The sequence below is a fragment of the Cornus florida genome, unplaced genomic scaffold (genome assembly GCF_030987335.1).
Source record: "Cornus florida cultivar Cherokee Brave unplaced genomic scaffold, ASM3098733v1 CherokeeBrave_3.0.0_Hap2_Chr11, whole genome shotgun sequence".
Taxonomy (NCBI): Eukaryota; Viridiplantae; Streptophyta; class Magnoliopsida; order Cornales; family Cornaceae; genus Cornus; species Cornus florida.
Window position 1 is genome coordinate 59,850,809 of NW_026775581.1, and position 13,061 is coordinate 59,863,869.

A 13,061-nucleotide genomic window follows, 5' to 3' on the forward strand; every position below is an offset into this window, starting at 1 on the left:
ATGATTAGAAAGTAGGAATTTTGGTTTGTTGTTGAGGATGTACTTTTGAAAGGTTGCAAGAGCTTGCAACCAAGTTGACTTTGATATTGCCATGGGGATTTTGAGGAATCTTACACAGAAGAAGAGTATAGTCATTTGATGGAATTGGTTGTGTCATCATGGTCTAGCCAATGCAAGTAATTCATAGGCAACTTCAAGCACATCTCAAGTAATTTAATTATCTAGTTTAATTTAATTAAGTGTTTCAAAGCGGTTGCAATCAAGGGTACCCCCAAGTACCTACTGAAAACACACATGACTGGCCTAATTAAGTTCATTTGCCTTGCTCAGGCTCTAACGGCCATAGCACCTTACAACAATAACAACAATTATATATTCCAGAAACCCTAATTACAATAATATTCAACAGGCAAAGGCAATATAATATTAAAAAGACAACAACAATAACAATAACAATTATCTATACCAGAAAGCCTAATTACAATAATATTCAACAGGTAGAAACAATATGATAGTGAAAAGAGTATAATATTTAGCAAACTGTAAAATATTTTATGTTTTGATGGTGTATATGCTATAGTGTGTGAAGCATGTCATGAGAAAGTAACTTCTATGTAAACTTAGGAATTCTTCTAACTCATTAGCATCATCATTGGTTCCAACATGATATTCAATGGCCGGAAATGGAATTGCGTTGGGGACCTCCGCAGCTACCTCTTCGAGTCCTGCGTTAGGCACCTCCGCAGCTATCTCCTCTGGTCCTCGGGTGAGCAGCAAGCCAGCCTTGATAGAAGCCTCACGAATTACTGGCTGCAAATTTGTCCATTCGCACATTTTACCGATTACCTTCATATCAAGTGATTTTGTAATGGGGATTTCAGTCTTGATCCTAAATTTGTACATATTATCAACAATGGACGTCTTCAAGGATTCAGCTACTGATTCCTTTTGGCTGATTTCATTTTAAGAATCAGCTACATCTTTCTTCAACTTCTTCAATTCCTCTGATTTCCTGATTCTTTTGTTTCTAAACTTCCTTCGAATCCTCCTAGATCTGCCCTCTGCCTTCTACCTCAGAACTGCAATGGAAGACTCCATCGCCCTCACCTCTCCTTCCTTCTCCCCTAATTTAACATTTGATTCGTTAATTATGAAGACTTGTGCATCGTACCTCTCATACGGTATCGCAATCCCACTACGGAAGGTAACCATCTCTCTCTTCACTCTTCTATCTACTCTCTCTTTCTCTCATTAGTTCAATCATCTGTACAATTGTGGGCTAAATAACGCCCTAGAATTTGAAAGCCGATTGCTGGCGACATCGTGTGTAAGTTGGGCCCAATTCGAGTCCAGGTCATTTTTTATGGGCCCGAACAACTACTCGGGTCCACCAGAGTTGCATTCATCACCAAGGGCTTTATTCTCTGGTGAATTCCTCTTGTTCATGTTTAGTCCTCTTCGTTTCGAAAATTATTTCTACTTTTACATCTATTTTTTCTGCCCTTACTTTTTATTTCTTCCGCACTTACTTTCCTTTCTTCTGGTTTTGATGTTTCTTTCACTTCTTAGTAAGAATCAGTGACGGTATTTAGCCTAAATGTAGGAAAGCACATGGTCATTTTATTCAAAAGCTTTCAAAAAATATACATCGATTGAGTTTACCTTTACTTTAGATCATAGAAGAGGCTTCATTTCATTGAAATGTTATGACATTTATGCTGTGTTTGGTATGTATGAATGGAATGTAATGGAATAAGAATAAGAATGTAATAGAATGGTAATTTTTATTCTATTGTTTAGTTACACATATGAAATCTGCATAAATAGAATGACATTCTAGTGTTTGGTTGGACTAATTTAAATTTAAAAATGGAATAAATTTTAAATTGAATTTTCCAAAATACCCCTGTTAGTGACAAAAAAAATTAAATTAACAAAATAACATTAAATTTCAAATTATGTGTTAGCAAGCAATAGGCTGTTGAATTTTTTTATTTATTATTATTTTTTTTTCCCCTCTTTCTCTCTTTAGAATTTCCTCTCTCACACACACACACACATTGTTTTCTGGGTTTATTTTTATTATTTTTTTATTATTTTTTTTTTGTGGGTTTGTGATATGGAGTTCAGATGGGAGTCATCGGGAAACATGGGGGCGAGGAGCTTCGACGGTGTTGTCGATTCAGAACTAAATTTCGAATAAAAAATGAATTTTTTCCTCAAAAAAAAAAAAAAAAGACATATTTGGGGGTTCGAAGTTGATTGATATCTTTTGATCTTCTTATTCAAGTGGGTGTTCCAATAATTCTTTATATCATTGTCTGTTATTTGTCGGAGGTATTTAGCTATGGCTACCCATCTGCACCCACAAAAGTATCACAAAAGACTTGATAAAGAAGATAAAATAATTGAATATTTTGAAGAAGGTATATATATATATATATATGTAACTATGTATTCATATGAACATGAGCAGTTAGATATTGATTTTGTTATATTGTTGTTAGGTACCGGTTGTATTAAGATGCAAAATTTAATCTTTATATATTTAATTTTATTGCAAGTGGCGTAATTGAGTTCCATGCTTGACTCTGTGTGTGTCATAACCATAAATATTATCCAAGAATACTATTTTTTTTCTTTTAAGAATACTATTATATAAGAATAATTTAAAAAGAAAAAAGAAAAAAAAAAGCATAATAAGCAAGATTTGGGAACAATGGGCCTCAAGTTAGAGTGAGGGGACTAAAGTAGAGAATGGGCCCCTACTAGAACAAGAACAACAGACAGCAGACCTAGAGCTTAGCTGTAGCTAGGGCCTGTTGGCCCATTTAAGCTACCATTCTGTAATTGTGTTTATTACTGGGTCGGGTGCGTGGGTCCACCCGACCCAGTAATAGTCATTCTTATGCTAAGCTGGTTTAGCTTTACACGTAGTTTATTGCAGTGAGAACTATAATATCACACATACAGAGGATTGTCATAAAGTAAAGTAAAGAAGGTAGGGGAGGTAATAGCATGTCCCACACATATCACAACTGCATCTTTTGTGTGTCACATCTACTTTACAACATTATTATTATTATTATTAGGGTAAAGTGCAAAAAACTCCCCTGAACTATACTCTCTCTCCCTAAAATCCCCCTTGAACTTTTTTTTTAACATTTAACCCCCTAAACTATCCAAACTTTTGCAAAACTTACCCACCGATAAGGTTCCGTTTGGTTCCTCCTGCTAAATAAGCGCGTGATAATCACATGCCAGGGCTATAACTTTAAAATGACAAAGCTGCCCTTATTGTATAAAACCAAAATTTTTGATACTTTCCAAAAAAAAAAAATCCAAAATTAAAACCTAAACAAAATTAACCCCAAAACGTCGACTCTCTCTCTCTCTGTATCTTCTTCCCCAACCAGCCACTTCCACCATCCATGGACGCCACCACCGCCTCTCCCTCTCTCTAATCCAACTCCATCTCTTGAAGAAGATGAGGAAAAAAAAAAAAAATTAAGACAAACAACAACCCCCTCTCTCTGTTTTCTAACCCTAGGAATCCAACTTTTCTTGCAAAATCAAAGAGTTTGCAACAATCAACACCCCCCCTCTTTCTCTTTTCTAGACCTTGGAACCCAACTTTCATACAAAATCAATGCAAAAGAAGAAAACACACAAAAACACACATCTCAACCCTCTGCAATCCAGTCTGGTTGGGTCTCAGCAGGTGGGTCAAAATCCACAAGCACTGGACACAGCGATGCCAACGACGAACAACGAAGGCGACGACGGCGATCCAATTGGGTTTCAATCTGAACATTAATTCGGCGACGAGACCATGTTCTCGATTTGGGTTCACTGAAACAAGCAATTGGGTCTAATTTGAACCATCAATTCAGCAACGAGTGAAAGAGGGGTGTGTCGCCGGCTGAGTTACGGTTCCGATGAGGAGTGTAAGGGTATCGACGGAGAGGAGTGGTGAGGGTTTTGTTTGGATTTCAATCCCTCTGTTTCATATTCAACTATTTCTCCCGAAAATGCTTTCTCTGGATATCTTCAATTCTCTGGACAAGCACAGATATATATATAAAAATAGACACACACACATAGAGGGAGGGAGAGAGCTACTGTTTATGCTGCCTTAGTTGGAGCGGCGAAATCTTACGGTTAGGATTGATGAAGAAGATAAACAGTGTAATGATAAGGCTGTGTTTGGGTAATTAGGTGTAACAAGAACTAAGGTTGTGTTTAGGTGTGATTTGGGGATAAACCATCAAAACTGCATCGTTCCACTAAAGGATAATTTTGTAATTTTCTTTTTCTGGTGACGGAAACTTGCCTACTGTCCTTAAATGCAACTTTTTAATAGTTCATTGGTTAATTCAGGGGGGTTTTGTGCAATTGGCTGATAGTTCAGGGGGATTTTTTGCACTTTACCCTTATTATTATACATGCTAAAATTTTAATATTTAATAGTGTAATAAGAGTCAAGACTTCGTTTTTGATAAATCGGTGATGTGACGAATTTTATATGTGAAAAAAAAAAAATTATTATATTTATGGGTCAGTGGTCCAGTAATATAAAGTTCCTAATTTTTAAAAGAATGTAGGGATTCAAACCTCACCTAGCAATGGATCGAGAGTTAAGGCTCGATTATTTAGTACTCGATAACACTGCTGCACCTAAAAATAAAGAATAACAAAAAAAGGGTATTGATTTTATGTATCATAATAAATAGGGCAAATTACACGAAGGACTCCTCAGGTTTTTAACTTGTACATATAGATAAAAGATGTCCACAATATAACAGAAAGACCCAAATTAACTGTTTGTGGTTAGTGGATTGATATAAATTTATATTTTTGTCCTTAGAGTTAAACTATTTGTTTAATAAAAAAATCTAAAAAAATTGTGTATTGTTAAAGTTAAGGTTTTTCCCTTGAGACTCATTCACTTTCCTTCCTCTTACAAAACCATGTTTTTAATTCCACTAATGTCTGTTTATTTCTCAAATTCCTGAAAATTGGCCCAACACGCCTGAAATTATAGAAAAAGCTACTAAATTAACCTAAATTGACAACAAAACCTTACACCGCCGCGGCGCCACCACCACACCACACCGACAGTACGACATCAACGTCGCCACCACCACTATCCCCAAACGTACAATCTGCAGATAACCACCGGGCCTCCACCGTACCACAATCCCATTGTTGTAACTGCCACCACCATTCCCACCTTACAACCACCGTGGTGCCACCACCCCCACTATCCCCAAACCCACAATCGACAGCAGAAATTGATGGAGAGAGAAAATGGAGGCGGCGCCGCCTCCACCGTCAAAACCCTCTTTCTCCGCCGATCCCCTTCTCTCCAAGGGCCGCGATGCCTCCAATTCACCAAACCACCATTTGCCCGTCATCCCCGAATTCCTTGATTATGCTGTCAAATCCATCACCCACTTTTCACGTCACTGGCAGAAACTTGCTCAAATTGTGGCAGCCTCTCCTCTAATTGTATTTCACGTCGGAGATCAGCACAATTCAGGGCAGTATGGCGGAGATCAGCGCAAGCCAAAACTCTATGGTAGTGATCACAAGCTGGTGCAACACAGCGATGGCCAAGTGAAGGGCGAGAAAAAGAAGAAAAGGAGAAGAAGCAGCACGAGGACGGTCATGAGAGCAACAGCAGCATGACAACGATTAGATCTCATAGATCTCTCTGCTTCTACGCTCCTATCTAAGTATATACCGTATACGCTCCTATTGGTGGATTTGTAAGAGGAAAGAAAGTGAAGGAGTCTTAGGGGCAAAATCGTAACTTTAATAATACACAATTTTTTTTAAATTTTTTCCTTTAACAAATAGTTTAACTCTAAGGACAAAACTGTAAATTCATATCGATCCACTAACCACGAATAGTTAATTTGGGTTTTATGTTATATTGCAGTCATTTTCTATCTACATGTATAAATTGAAAACCTGAGAGGTCCTTTGTGTAATTTGTACTAATAAATATGTTGAGAGGAGAAGGTCTAAAGAATGTCTAATATTTTATTTTATTTTTTTCCCGAATTTTCAAGCAAATGGTATATATAAAAGTATATTTTATATTGTTTTAACAAAAAGTGACTATCCATACTATAATTTCCACTAAATTGTCACAAATCTTTAAAAGAGAGTTATGACATTTGTCCAAAAAAAAAAAAAAACATACAGTGTTATAAATGCAAGGAAGAAGAATAAGAAGAAAGAAGAAGCTCCATTTCATGACAACTTGCTGTTTGAAGTTGCATGTAAAACAGTGTTATAAATGCAGGGCAAGACTTTTTCAAGTCACTTAATGACCAAATTGACCATATCAACAAAACTATGCATTCTTCTAAAAATTACCAAATTATTGGGACAAAAATTTTAAGATACTCTTTCTAAAAATAGTTTTCGAAAACTTAAAAATTAAAAAATTATTTTTAGACATGTATAAAAGACAAATCTTTGAAATATAGTTAGGAGTTAGTAGTGGGGTTAGGGGAAAAATGGTGCCATGGTTCTCAATCGCAGTGTCAATCGCGGTATAACACACTTAGGCAAATATCGATATAAACGGGTCGAATCGGTCAATTTATGGAGGAGTGTAATGGTATCGGACCTTAAAAAAATGTTATGAATCGGACCCTTAAAAAAGGGTTACGAACTAATCGATACATCGCGTATCGACCGATACGGCGAACCATATTTGAAGCCTAACCCTTCACCACTCAGAACATCATCGCACATCATCACACCAATCTCATTTTCTGATTTGGAATAAATGAAATTTAAGATGGTGGGATAAGGGTAGAGTTGGGAGAACACACTTAAAGTGAAGGTGATCAAGATCTTACTATAAAAGAACTTTATTTTAATCACCACACTGACAAAAAAAAATGAGCTTTCAAACTAAAAGTCTAAAAATGTCTTTATACTGGTGAAAGTGAATCACTTTGTGATAATAATATCAATAAATTGCAACATGCTATACTTTGTCATATAAAACAGAATCAGCTAAAAAAAAGGGACATTTATTTGGCCAACTTTAATATAAATTAATTACCCATCCAATTAAAACTCTCTAAATCAAGATTAATGTAATCTTTAATTCTTTAACGAAAACTGGAAGTGATAAAATCTGAAACTTCCTTTTCTTTCGCTATCTTTATTTTGTTTCAGTACTTTGTACCACTAAATCTTAATATTCACATGCACCGAAATATGTTATTTTAACAGAAATTTTAGCTATAGGGTAGATTTAGCTATTATATACAGGGATTATTACATATAAATGGGGTTATGACACCATATTTACTTAGAAGCTGAGTCAAAGTCCCATAGTTTTCCTAAAATGAATTTGACCCAAAAGCTGAGATGGTACATGAATTTTTATTGTTTAGAACTTGTGGTACCTAAAATGCCCTTCCCCTTTTTTCTGTGTTGCCTAAAATGCCCTTTCTCCATATTTTAATATATTGACCTAATTGCAGCCCTAACATTCGTTCAGTGCAGCCCTCTCTCTCTCTCTCCGCCTCTGTAAAATCTAAAAGAGAAGAAAGCTTCTCAAAAACCCTAGTTGCTTCTTTACTATTAGTGATTCCACCCATCCCCTAACTAGGAACTGTAACAGCAGAACAACAAAGACTGCCCTATCCTTGGCCGCAGTCGAATCGAGAGGGGGTACAAGTACGCCAGTGCTTTTCTTTGGCTATCCCAGCTATCGAGCTGGACTGATTGACACTGTTTTACTCCCCGGTCTTTCTTTCTCTCCGAAGGCTTCAACGAGAAAAGAGGGGTTAATCTTGGCCCGAAGAAAGTCAGGCTAGCAACGCCAAAATAAGATGCCCTATCTCTCCCCGTCTCTATAACCCAGCCGTAACGGTATCCCTACTTCTCAAGTTCAGATTTCTACTATTCTTCTAACTCTCTACTTATTTCCTTCATAGCCTCCCTTCAGGTTCGTCTTTCTCTCTCTCTCTCCCCCCCACACACACAAACATATTGTTTTTAATCTCACTGCATAACTAGCTCTTACGATTTTAATTTTTTGTTTAATTTAAAGTAATTGTTATGCTTTTATTATTACAATAAGCTTATGTACACTCATTTTGCTGTTGATGGTACTATTCATGCATCATTAAGAATTTATTGGCAAAAGAAGGACAATTGAGAATCAATTTAGTGCTATCTAAAACGTAATGGAATTATTTGTTCCCATGGAATCCAAATGTCCCCATTCCTTTCCATGATTATATAGTATTGTCATTCTCATCATTTTATCAGTTAAGATAAAATTCCCATATTGGGAAACAAGAATAAAAGATGCATATTGCATCATTAATAAAGCATGCATAGACTTGAAACTTGAATGGCAACCAGTTTAGATGGAGGCCAAACACAAGTTCATGGTGATATATATATGTGTGTGTATGTGTGCATGTGCGCATATATGAAATTTCAATGTCAATTTATAATTCCCTTGACAAAACCCCACATTTAATAGTACATGACCTGTAATATGTGAACACAGAAGTGTTGCCTTCTGACATGAACAGAAGGTGCTAAACACACATCACCATACACATAAAAGGTGAATCTTGTTATATTTGAATATTTGAATATCCTATCCTTGTTGTAGAGACTTAAGTAGTGAAGAAAGTATAAAATAATAATAATAAAAAAGTGTCACTCACTTCTTATTTTGCATTATATAGTATGGGTGAAATCTAGTATAGAGTCAACAAGTGTTTGACACAGTAATACCAAGCTTGAGATCCAGGTTAGTAAGGGATGGTTTTAGTATTGTACTTGTAGTCTGAACTTTCAATTAATATTAAATAATGGTGCTTTTAATGGTTTGAAAGAGTATTAAAATGTTAAGCTTATAATCTGGTAAATACAGATCAAATTGGACAAAGAAAAGAAAATTATTAGGCTGGCCGTGATAAAGGGATAGGTATGACGAAAGAGGATTTGATTAAGAACTTGGGAACCATAGCCAAATCTGGAACATCAGGTATCTTTATTTGTTTATTTATTTTTGATAAATTTAGGTATCTTTATTTTGTAAAGGATGAATGTATTCCAATTACAACATTGACTTTTCTTCTTTCCTTTGTGGGATTGAGGAATGATAGGCATTGATTAAATTTACTTTTCTATACAGCTTTTGTGGAGAAAATCCAAACAAGTGGAGACCTTAATCTCATTGGTTAGTTTGGTGTTGGGTTCTACTCAGTATATCTTATTGCTGACTATGTTGAAGTTGTTAACAAACATAATGATGAAAAACAGTATGTCCCTTTGGGTCATTTCATTTTCAAGCAATTGTTACTATCTTATGGTAGAAATATGATGTTTATTTAATTATTTCCTCAGGTATGTATGGGAATCAAAGGTTGATGGAGCATTTGCTATTTCTGAGGATGTTTGGAATAAGCCACTTGGTCGTGGAACTGAAATCAGATTGCATCTTAGAGAAGAAGCCGGGGAGTACTTGGAGGAGATCAAATTAAAGGTGTGTAAACTAAAAATGTATAATGGATGATAATTTTCAGTTGGTTTTTAGATTAGTACCTTTGTTTTTAGATTATAATGATTTAATTGAATAAATGATGTTATAATAAATTAAGTAGTAATTTATCAAAAAGATAATTCAATTAGCCCCAATTGGATTGATGAAGAATCAAGTGGATGTTATTAAGCATGGAAAAGTCAAATGGGTTTCCAATAAAAGAGATAATGGTTGTGAAATACGAAAAATGAGGATAGTCTGAAGAATAATGTTCCAGCAAACTTCACGAAGCCATTATTCCATCTTCCAGCAATCCTCACTCTGCTAAATCCTCTTCCACTGGTTTTGTTTCCAATTCAAAATCTTTCATCCCAGTCAAATCCATAGCTACCAAGGTCATCTCTGAACCCATTCTCTCTAAATCAACCATTATCTCTACCAAACAAATTCTTAGCACCAAAACATATCTTTCTTATTTCACTAATGAGATCTAATAATAAAAATGGTTATGGAAGAGTCAAGTCATTAGAGAAACTTATTTGCTTTTGTTAAAATAATTGTTAGCACCATAATTGAGAAGATCTATTACCAATCAATAGAAACTGTCCATGATACTGGAACAATCATAGCTCTGTCCTCCAGTGTCTTTTTTATCGCTATGTCCATGATACTGGATCAATCATACCCAATCCATTTTTTTTTTTCTACTCTCTCTCCCAGATGTTTCGGGCATAATTTTATTGGAGAGGAAGACTTGAACACACAAACACACCTAATCGAGGATACTTAAATCCTAAATATAGCAGTCTAGATCAAGGATCGAGTATCACATAATATCAAGAGAGGGATTCAACCTTACTTATCAAAAAAAAAAAAAAAAAAAAAAAAAAGAGAGGGATTCAAAACAAGTGTTTTTATTTATTTATTTATTGAGGTACAAGATATTCAAAACATAATTTCAATACTGCATCATTTTCCTTATCCTACCTAATAAAGGTAGCAAGCAAGGGAAGGTAAAATTGCATCTTGACGACATTAATATTATGTGTGTATAGTATTGAAATATATATGTAGTATAAAATAACTTCTATATAGAAATTTATATATTTTATCGCTATGTCCTCCGGTGTATTAATTTTTTGTTTTTGTTTTGTGTCTATGTGTGCGTTCGTGTCCGTGTCCGTGTCCGTGTCTTGTGTCAATATCCATGCATTTTAGCAAACCAATCTTGAGAAGCTCCTTTTACTTATAGGGGTAGCTAGTTTATTCCAACCTGAAACACGTCTTCTGGATGTACAAATTAAAGCTTTTGCCTGATAACAAAGCCCCCAAAAGACTCCCAATCTCATCATCCATGGACAAAATTGAAAAGCCTTCCTACAGTGAAGAAAATAGAAAAGCTGATAAGGATACTGAAGAATAAGAGAGGAAGCCTTTGGTCTGAAAACAAGAAACGCTTTAGTTGAATCTTCTCATTTCTTCATTCAAAATAAGAGAGGAAGCCTTGAGTGGAGCATTTGTGTGAAAATGGTATTACAAAATTCCCTAAGAAGTACATATTGCCCATTTCAGACCGACCCAATTCATTCAAAGGAAAACTATACCAGTCTCAGCTTAATCTCAAGTTTCCCATCATTGATTTTGCTAAATTACAAGGTCCAAACCGGTCCCAAGTCCTCAAGTCCCTCGCCCATGCTTGTGAACAATATGGATTCCAAATAACAAAAAACTGAAAAAGCCATAATATGTAATTAGAATGGTGGAAAAAATTTAGGGTTCGGGTTGAGTCCAGCCCAACTCGAATATGTTTGGATTTTGACAAAATCTAACCCGAACATAAACCCTATTTGTGAATTTAAAGCCTCAATTTTAAAATTTCTAAGTTGGGCTTAGGTTGGGCTGGGTTAGCCAGCCCAAGTTACAGCCCTAGGTATAAGGGTTATAATTACTTATAGAGCATAATACGTTTTGATATGTCGTCTCTTCTATTATTGTGCAAGCATTTGAGCCTAGTCTTGCTTCATCTAGTGCATTGCTATTGATTGATGTGATCAATTGTGAGTAGCTATCAATTATAAATGTCTAGACACCATCTCATTACTAGGTGGTTGGAATAGGAGGATGAGTCACGCTTATGGTGGGGTTAGTGTTTTCCTAAAACCAGTTGTGGAATGGACAATTGATAGGAATCACTTGATTTCATAGCTTATTATAAGAAGTTGACCTATTTTGTAGCGAGAAACCAAATATTCTCTTCCTAGAATTGTTTCATTCATCAAAGACAGTAGACAAGCTAGAACTTCAGAATTATGTGACCTCAATTAATGAGAGAGGATTTTGTTTTGGACCACAAAAAAATGTCGGTTCGTTGTTTTAAATTTAATTTAATTTGACAACTGTATTAGAAAATTAAAAAAAACCAAAAACTGTCTTGGTATGGATGATGGCTTTAGGATACTGTTGAAGAAAATACTAAAAAAAAAAAACTGTGTTGGTGTAGGAGTGATCCCGAAGTAGGGTTATGAAAGAAATTAAAGGCTCAAAAGGTGATGTTTAACTTGTTGATCTTGAAATATAGTTGCAGTTTCTTTGTCCAGTTCTTTTATGATCCTGTTTTCTTACCCTTTGCTGAAAATATCCCATATTGGATCTTGGTTCCCTTTACTATTTAGTCTATTACTGCTTGCATATCTTGTTCACTGATAATCAAGTTAAATTATACCTGTAGTTGAGAATCCAATATAATTAATTAGTCTCTCTAGGTGTATACCAAAATTTACATGAAAATACAAAACGGGTCACGGGGATTTAGACCTCCATTACCCAATTTAGGGTTTGATTATTAATTGTATGGGAAAGCAGTATTGTTTATCAGGAGTAGGCGGAATTAAGTTGCCAAATGCCCAAATTAATTGGTCTCTCTTGTCTTGATTTTGTTTATTTATGTATGTTATTTTGTTCGTACTTTTTGGTAGTAGTTTCTTCACTACATTTTGTTTGTCAATGATGATGATATCTATTTGATTCATAAATGACAATCTTGTTCTTTCCCTTTTGTGATTAGCATACTGAATTTGAGACTTGTGTGATGCAGTTACTTGCTAGGATTTTGTAGCATGGACAATGAGGTGGTTTTTTGACAAGTGCAGACTTAAACTCAAGTGCTAGAAGGTTTATAAATTTGCTAAATAGAAGTGCTAGGAAATTGATGATATTCTTGACAAATGGATTTAGTTCCTGTTTTGGAACATTGATGAATGGTAAATTGTTTTGGAATATTAGTAAATGATGAATTTTTTAATTGTAGAATGAATTTTTTTTTGTAGTGATAGGTAGACACCATTTATGCACAACTTGAAAAAGTGATGGTTGAAATAATTTAAAGATTATCCAAATGATATAAATAATTTATAGAAGGAAATCTATTTAAAAAAGAAATTAACATTACAATAGTTTTGTTAAAATAAAAACATTAGATGAGTAAATTGCACTTACAAATAGGGATGCCAATACTCTGCCTCAT

General features: G+C 35.0%; 1 long non-coding RNA gene across 6 annotated transcripts; it reads left to right on the top strand.

Moving 5' to 3' along the window:
* Window positions 1-7,522: 7,522 nt before the first annotated feature.
* On the top strand, window positions 7,523-12,875 carry LOC132284288 (uncharacterized). 6 transcript variants are annotated; one of them, XR_009472239.1, is made up of 6 exons: window positions 7,523-7,981; window positions 8,739-8,803; window positions 8,927-9,040; window positions 9,191-9,317; window positions 9,403-9,541; window positions 12,633-12,875. It is a non-coding gene; the product is annotated as an uncharacterized LOC132284288 (long non-coding RNA). The 6 variants fall into 6 exon arrangements; XR_009472237.1 differs by having other exon boundaries at window positions 7,523-8,803; XR_009472236.1 differs by having other exon boundaries at window positions 8,739-9,040.
* The last annotated feature ends 186 nt before the right edge of the window (window positions 12,876-13,061 follow it).